Source organism: Amia ocellicauda, chromosome 10, assembly GCF_036373705.1.
Source record: "Amia ocellicauda isolate fAmiCal2 chromosome 10, fAmiCal2.hap1, whole genome shotgun sequence".
NCBI lineage: Eukaryota > Metazoa > Chordata > Actinopteri > Amiiformes > Amiidae > Amia > Amia ocellicauda.
Genome location: NC_089859.1, coordinates 40,377,509 through 40,385,740, shown reverse-complemented (window position 1 = coordinate 40,385,740; position 8,232 = coordinate 40,377,509). Strand labels below are relative to the sequence as shown.

The window sequence follows — 8,232 nt, the reverse complement described above, 5'->3', positions numbered from 1 at the left end:
AACCACTTCTTAAGAAACCCAGTGTCGACCCTAACCAACTTAAACACTATCGACCTATCTCAAACCTTCCCTTTCTTTCTAAGGTTCTAGAGAAAGTAGTTGCAAACCAACTGAAAGCTTTTTTAACCGATAATCATCTTTATGAAGAATTTCAATCAGGCTTCCGTTCCGGCCTTAGTACAGAAACGGCCCTGTTAAAAGTATTGAATGACGTGTTTCAGTCCTCCAATGTAGGGCACGCCAGTGTTATTATTTCATTAGACTTAAGTGCGGCTTTTGACACAATCGACCACAAAATCTTGATACACCGCTTAGAAAACCGTATTGGCCTATCTCGCAATGTGCTTTCATGGTTTAAATCATATCTGTCAAACAGACTCCAATATGCACAGTTTAACGAGAACCACTCAAATTTAACTGAGGTTAAGTACGGAGTCCCACAGGGCTCAGTCCTCGGACCTATACTTTTTTCATTGTACATGCTCCCTTTAGGTGATATCATTCGACGACATAATATTAACTTTCACAGTTACGCAGACGACACACAATTATATCTGTCAGTAAATCCTAACAACACCATAGACCTAGAAAAACGAATCTGCTGTCTGTCTGAGATTAAAACATGGATGACAAAAAAAATTCTTATGCTTAATTCTGACAAAACAGAAGTCATAATTTTATTCATTCACTAACAAAACTGAGTAATGATAACTTTAATTTCTCCCCTAAGGGGATGGCATGAAACCTGGGTGTCATCTGTGATCATAATCTATCTTTTGAATCACACATTCAGAATGTGTCGAGATCTTCCTTCCTCCAGCTTAGAAACATTGCTAGACTAAGACAATTCCTCTCGTTACAGGACACTGAGAAATTGATACACACATTTGTTACATCTAGATTGGATTACTGTAATGCCATTCTGTCAGGCAGCACAAACAGAGCTATTTGTGCACTTCAGTCCAAAATGCTGCTGCAAGAATCCTAACAAAAACATAAAAACATGAACACATCACTCCAGTATTGGCTTCTCTTCACTGGCTGCCCGTGCACTACAGGATAGACTTTAAAGTGCTCTTATTAACATTTAAAGCACTAAAGGGACTGGCACCTCCCTACCTAAAAGATCTCCTTATGGAATACACTCCAGGTCGGCCATTGAGATCACAGGAAGCCGGTAACTTAGCGCTCCCTAAAATACACAAGAAAAGCGCAGGTGGTAGAGCATTCAGTTATAGGGCCCCGAAGCTGTGGAACGATCTTCCAGCCAATGAAAGAGATGCCCCCTCTGTCTTAGCCTTTAAATCACGGCTAAAGACTCATCTGTTTAGTCTCTGTTTTTCTAGCCCATAGTGCTGCCGGTGTACCATGGACATGCAATTGCACAACTGTCTTTGGAAATGTCCTGCACTGCATGACCAGTATCTGAGCACGACTGCCCTCTTGTCTTCCAGCAACAGCCTCCTCTGAGGGTCCAACGAGGCACCTCGTCCCCCACCATGGAAGTCTGATGAGGCACAACCCATCCCAGAAGCACCTCACAACGGAGGGTCAATGGGGCATCCACACCCAAGGTTTGATGAGCCATCGCAACCCAAAGCCTGTTGATGGTCCAAACCCTCCACCCCCGATGGCCAGCGAGAGGCCTCCTCCACAGGGAAGACCACAGCCAGCAGCACCGATAAAGAACTTTCTGATCTCCTTGCTGCTGTAATAAGTATACTGCCTGGAGGGGAGGCAACCATTAGGCCTAGGCCCTAGGCCGTGGACCCCCAGAGATTCATTTTCTCCTACATGCCATCCTTAGGAGTTTTCTTGTTTTTCTCTCCTCCGTTCCTAAATGCTTTATTTACTTTAAATGTTCACTCACTTTATTCTAGATCATGTAAAATGTTTACAGGTCTATATTTTATTTTATTGTATTTATGTTTTTTATTTTGCTGTACGTTTGTTGTATGTTTACCAGTCTGTAAAGCACTCTGTGGCTACCCTGCGAAGGGCGCTATACAAATAAAAATGGATTGATTGATTGATTGATTGATTGATTGATTGTACTTCACTGTATTTTTGCAGTTATGTTGTAAGTCGCCCTGGATAAGGGCGTCTGCCAAGAAATAAAAATAATAATAATAATAATAATAATAATAATAATAATAATAAATGGGTACAAATGTAAGTCGCCCTTGATAAGAGCGTCTGCTAAATGACAAATAATGTAATGTAAACTCTGCCACCTACTGTTTGACATGTTTAATAGACTGAAAAATTCTGTGATCAAATTGCATTTCAACGATTTCCTGTCATTTCTTTGGGGATTGTGTGCTGGAAATAAATCACATTGACCATTTATAATGTGCTCTTTTTAGGGGTTTTAACAACTGATACAGAAAACATTGTCAATAATGTATAATATCCTTACAAAAATGAATTATCTATAGCTGTACTTTAATTGCCTATGGATTTACTTCCTTATTTATTTGGTGATCCTATTTTTTAACCCAGAAACATTGTGGACATATCTCAGGTTCATGTTTAACTTACAGTTTCTCTGCTGTTCCTATGGATGTTTTACACCATCCCCCTTAAAGTATTCTTTATTTATTAATATGCTGTAAATGCATTGTTTGCTAGGGCTGTTAAGAGGGACATGAAGTCTTTGAAAATTGATATGTTTCACTGACTATTCAAAATGTATCAACAGTATTTTACTGGAAATTACACATAATTAAAGGTGAAAAATGCACGTTACTGAGACTAATGTGTTAATATATTTCTATATTGGATAATAATAATCATAGTAATGCAGTAAACTAGGTATTTTGAATAGATGAGTAATGCATTACATGCATTTGCTGGCAGTTTGTAATAGCAGGACTTTCTTTATGTTTGTACACTTATGTCCTCATTACTGGCATATTCCACTGAGGAGCTGTTTCCAAATGTCAACGGTGACTGTTGGGGTAAAATTGCCTCCTATGTATTGTATATACCCACTGTATAACTGTTAGAAAATATAGGAAACTTTCCAGTAAGTTACTAGTTAGGAACTGTGAGTTATTCATAACTTTACTTGTTATCTATGTCTTATGCACACTGCTGAAATAGCTTGCAGAACTGCTTGTAATCCAAACAGCTGTGGCAGACACAAAACATGTTGTTCGTACAGTATGTGCTACACTTTCCCTTCCCGAAACACAAATGTATTATGGGTTACACACATCCTCGGACAATAACATTCCCACGAGGCATGACATGTGCACTACTAGTCAGTACTATTATGGTGTGTAACTACATATAGGGACTGCCCCTTAACTGTCACTGAAGATGTTTGTTAGACTGTATAAAGGCTGTGTGAAACTTTCAATAAACTGAAGATAAACGAACGGACTACTTCTGTGTCTGTGCATTTTTCTTCCCGAGTGCTCGTCTCCTGCTGAAAAGTCTCCCCTGTAGCTGAAACGCTGACTGGCCTGACTGCCTGATTCACTGGGATCCGAAGGGCTGCTTCAACTGAAGCGTTGTACCTTAACAGTGACCTTGACAGATTTCCCTTCAAATAACCGAGATGTTAGATAGAGTCAGAGGGACATTAGTTATAGAATCAATAGCAAACTGTGATCACAATATGGTCATCTTTGAGGCATTCTTTCTAGAAACAAGGCCCAAGTCTAAAACAATGGTCTACAATTTTAGAAAAGCAAACCTTGAAGGTATGAGGCGACACTTGGAAGAGGTAGACTGGAGCACACTGGATCAGATTCAGTTGAAAATGGATGGGTATATTTAAGAATATACTACTTGAGGCTCAGGAGAAATTTATACCAAAACTTAACAAATTGGGGACCAAAAAACATTGGCCAAAATGGTTTAATGGAAGTATGCAAAAAAATATGAAGAGATAGAAAATGTGGTATAGCGCATACAAAAGGGATAGAGACTAAACAAAATACAAAGAATATGTTGAACTGCAAATAGATCTTAAGAAAGGGATCAGGAAAGCAAAGAGGGAAATAGAAAGAAACATAGCTCTATAACTAATGCAAAGAGCTTTTTTCAATACTACAACAGCAAGAGGTCAATAAAGCATGAAGTGAAACAGATAGAGGGCAAAAATTGAAGTATTTTGGAAAATGAACAAGATATGGTAAATGTTTTAAATGAGTATTTTAGAGGTTTTTACAAAAGAAAAAACAGATAACATGCCACAGGATAATAACCAGTCCAGTCAAACCCTAAGAGAGATCAGGATAAATGAGGTGGAGGTACTACAGGGACTAGCAGAATTAAAAACAAACAAATCACCTGGGCCAGATGGTATATTTCCAACAGTACTTAAAGAAATGTGGGAAATTATTTACAGGCCGCTAACTCAAATATTCCAAAAGACACTTAGAACAGGGGATGTGCCAACTGACTGGAAGACAGCAAATGGCATACCAATCCACAAGAAAGGGGACAAAACTGAGCCAGGAAATTACAGACCAATCAGTCTCACCTGCATTACTTGTAAAATGTTGGAAAAAATAATTAGACAGAAATAGAGGAGCATTTTAATGAAAACCATATTCTTGGAGATAGTCAACATGGGTTTAGACGAGGAAGATCATGTCTTACTAATGTATTAGAGTTTTTTGAACATGCAACTGCAGCTGTAGATCATGTGAAAACATATGATATGATATACGTACATTTTCAAAAAGCTTCTGATAAGGTTCCACACCAAAGACTGATCCTCAAATTGGAAGCTGTAGGCATTCAGGGTAATGTAAGTAGTGGATTATGAACTGGTTGAAGGTGTCGATTAGAGGAGTTCCTTCTGTCTGGAGTGAGGTTGTTAGTGGAGATCCACAGGGATCAGTGTTAGGGCCATTGCTTTTAAATCAAGGGCAGTAATGTTCAGACTGTACGATGCACTAGTTAGAGCTCATCTGGATACTGTAGACAGTTCTGGGCTCCACACTTCAAGAAAGATATCGCTGCTCTAGAGACAGTTCAGAGGAGAGCAACCAGACTTATTCCAGGTCTGAAGGGAATGTTCTACTGAGAGACTGAGGGACCTGAACCTTTTCACCATAGAACAGAGGAGACTATGTGGGGACTTGATTCAAGTCTTCAAAATCATGAAAGGCATCGACCACATCAAACCAGAGGAGCTTTTCCAGATCAGCAGAGACACAAATTGGGCTTCAAAGCATTCAAGACGGAAAACAGGAGACACTTCTTCACACAGAGAGTTGTCACAATCTGGAACAAACTCCCCAGTAGGGTTTCCAAAACCGGGAGAAAATTCCAGGCCAGGGTTTTTGGAGTTTATAATTTATAAACCCTGGGTCCCCGGGTCATCTGTGATTGAAGCCAGATTATTTCATAGGCATATAAATTGAGTAAATAATCAAAATGGAAACAAAATTAAATAAATAAAAAACACACTGTTAGACACATCAAACATATGTTTGAACTCCTCGGATCTTAGTTTCCCCCCTTATTTTATTAATTAAACCACAACCTGGCCATATCATCAATGTTATTCTAAATAAGTAAAATAATACACGTCATTTTTGTGTCTGTATTTTATGTGAAGCTGAAATTAAACACAAACTCAGTTGTTCATTCACAGAGTTATTATGTATTGATCATTTGTATGAACTGAAGTGACCTTGTAGAGCCCCCAGCTGTTTGCAATACGTTGTTTTCTTACTTTTTGCATTTGCATTCAGCAGAGGGTCCCCGGTGCTCCCGGCAGGGCAAGAGGAAGGAGCCGCGAATCATCAACGTGTCATTCACGGATGAGATTCAGCTCAACAAGGCCGAGAAGGCCTGGAAGCCTACAATTAAGCAGGCTCCCACAGTGGGTGATGACCCCGAGGTCATTAAGACCCAGGTATGTAGGAGCAGAGGACACGGTTCATATTTGGGGGGGTGGGAATAATAATTTGCTAGTCTAGTAAAGGGGATTGTGGGTAAACTTAGAGCCCCAGTGATGATCTATTTGTAATGCCATGGTGTCTGGGCCACTGACCTCTACTGATGGAGAAGAGGAACTGAGGGGCTGAGTACTCTCACATGCACCCACCTCTCCAGAATAAATAAAAACACGGACTTGGCCAAGGTTTGCAGAACTAACTCTTTTTCCCTCCTTCCCTCCTCCCCCCTTTCCCCTTCAACAGGAGCTGTTCCGCAGGGTGAGTGGTATTCTGAACAAGCTGACCCCACAGATTTTCCAGCCGTGGATGCGTCAAGTGAACGAGCTGACCATTGACACGGAGCAGCGACTCCAGGGTGTCATGGAGCTCATCTTCGAGAAGGCCGTCTCTGAACCCAACTTCTCCACCTCATATGCCAATATGTGCCAGTGCCTTCTGAGGGTGAGAGAAGGAGGGTGACGGGGAGAGTGAAGTGAAAGAGGGAGGGAGGGAATGGTAGAGGATTGTGAAGATGCTATTTGTGTAAATTTGAACTTGTAAAATGTATTATGCCTTGAACTGCTCTGTATTATTGCACTTTGTATTGCTCTTATATTGGACAAGGACGTCGCTAGGAAATAAATAATAATAATAATAATAATAATAATAATAATAATAATAATAATAATAATAATAATAATAATAATAATACATGGATCAGATTCGTTTAGCTCTGGAATTGTAATTTGTGGGAGTTCAGTTTTGAATGGACTAGCAGATGCCTGTCTTGTGATGCGAATATCAAGAGTTTTCACTCCGAAACCTATTAAAGCTGGAATCCAGCCTAGCACACAGACCATGCTTAGCAAGTTTCCATCTTGCTTAGGGTTTATGTTGTTCCTGCTCCGTTTTCTGTAGTTCAAAGTCCCGACCGCTGACAAGCCGGGAGTGATGGTGCCTTTCCGCACTCTGCTTCTGAACCGTTGCCTGAAGGAGTTTGAGAAGAAGAAACAGAAGATGCTGGATGCATCTTTGGTGGTAAAAAATGTTGAATTACTTTTTTTAAAATATAATCAGGGTTCATATGCTAGTCTGAAAAATGCAAAACTGATTTCCAGTTCTTGGAATGCTTGAAAAATCATGCCTCCGTTATGATAGTATTTAATTGAGTGCTGTCTGTGTGCGCAGGGCGAGGAGCGGCAGCGTCTACGTGACAAGCTGCAGGAGGCCAAGCGCAAGGCCCAGCGGCGCTCGCTAGGCCACATAAAGTTTGTTGGGGAGCTGTTCAAGGTGAAGATGGTGACAGAGGCCATGATGCATGCCTGCATCTTCAAACTGTTGAAGAACAACGAAGAGTCCCTGGAGTGCCTGTGCCAACTCCTCTCCACTATCGGCAAAGACCTGGACTTGGAGACAGCCAAGGTAAGGCGGGTCTGGCCGCCGTGCCAGACTGAGCCCTGGCTAAACATCCAGCAACGTGATGGGGCCTCTAGACCAGGGGTCTGAATAAGTGTTTCTTAGTCTTAAATTGTAGCCACCTTTGCTGTATTTGTGTGTTTTTAAAGTATTTTTGTAGTATGTAGAATTTTTTTTAATTCAGCCACTTTGTGCAGCCTTAAAAGTTACTTCTGTACCTGCATTGTTTTCTAATCGTTCTGTCTGACCTTTTCACCAGTCCCGCATGGACCGGTACTTCAGCCTGATGGAGCAGGTCGTCAAAAAGAGGAAGACCTCCTCTCGAATCCGCTTCATGCTGCAGGACGTCTTGGACCTGAGAAGAGTAAGTCATGAGTGTTGGGAGAATAGAAACCTTCCTTGCTTTCAGCTTCCCAGCCCCCCAATCCCTGTCTGCCTCTTGTTCTCTCTCTCTACCATGGTCACTGACTCTTTCTCCCCTTCCTCAGGATAACTGGGTGCCCAGGAGGGGTGACCAGGGTCCTAAGACAATTGACCAGGTCCACAAGGATGCAGAGCTGGAGGCGCACCATGAGCAGATCAAGGTGCAGCAGCAGCTCATGATCAAGACGGACAACCGACGTGAAGCGAACTCCAGCGAAAGTGTCCTGTCACGTGTTGGTCGGGCCAGAGCAGAGCAGGCCAGGAAGAGAGGGCCTTTTGTGAAAGCACTAGAAATAGAAGCACCAGTCCTTCTCTGGCGAAGATGGAAGCATCAACATACAATCATTAAATTTCTCTGTCTAATCTACAAAATAAAATGAAAATGTTCTTCACTTGAAACTAAGACTCTTTTCATCTGTGTGTATGTGGTGTCATATATATATATATATATATATATATATATATATATATATATATATATATAGAGAGA

The 8,232-nt window shown here is 41.0% G+C and overlaps 1 non-coding gene across 1 annotated transcript; it reads left to right on the top strand.

The window, feature by feature from the left end:
• The first annotated feature begins 5,972 nt into the window (after positions 1 to 5,972).
• LOC136762350 (small nucleolar RNA SNORD66) lies at positions 5,973 to 6,049 on the top strand. Its single transcript, XR_010820552.1, has one exon. It is a non-coding gene; the product is annotated as a small nucleolar RNA SNORD66 (small nucleolar RNA).
• Positions 6,050 to 8,232: the final 2,183 nt, after the last annotated feature.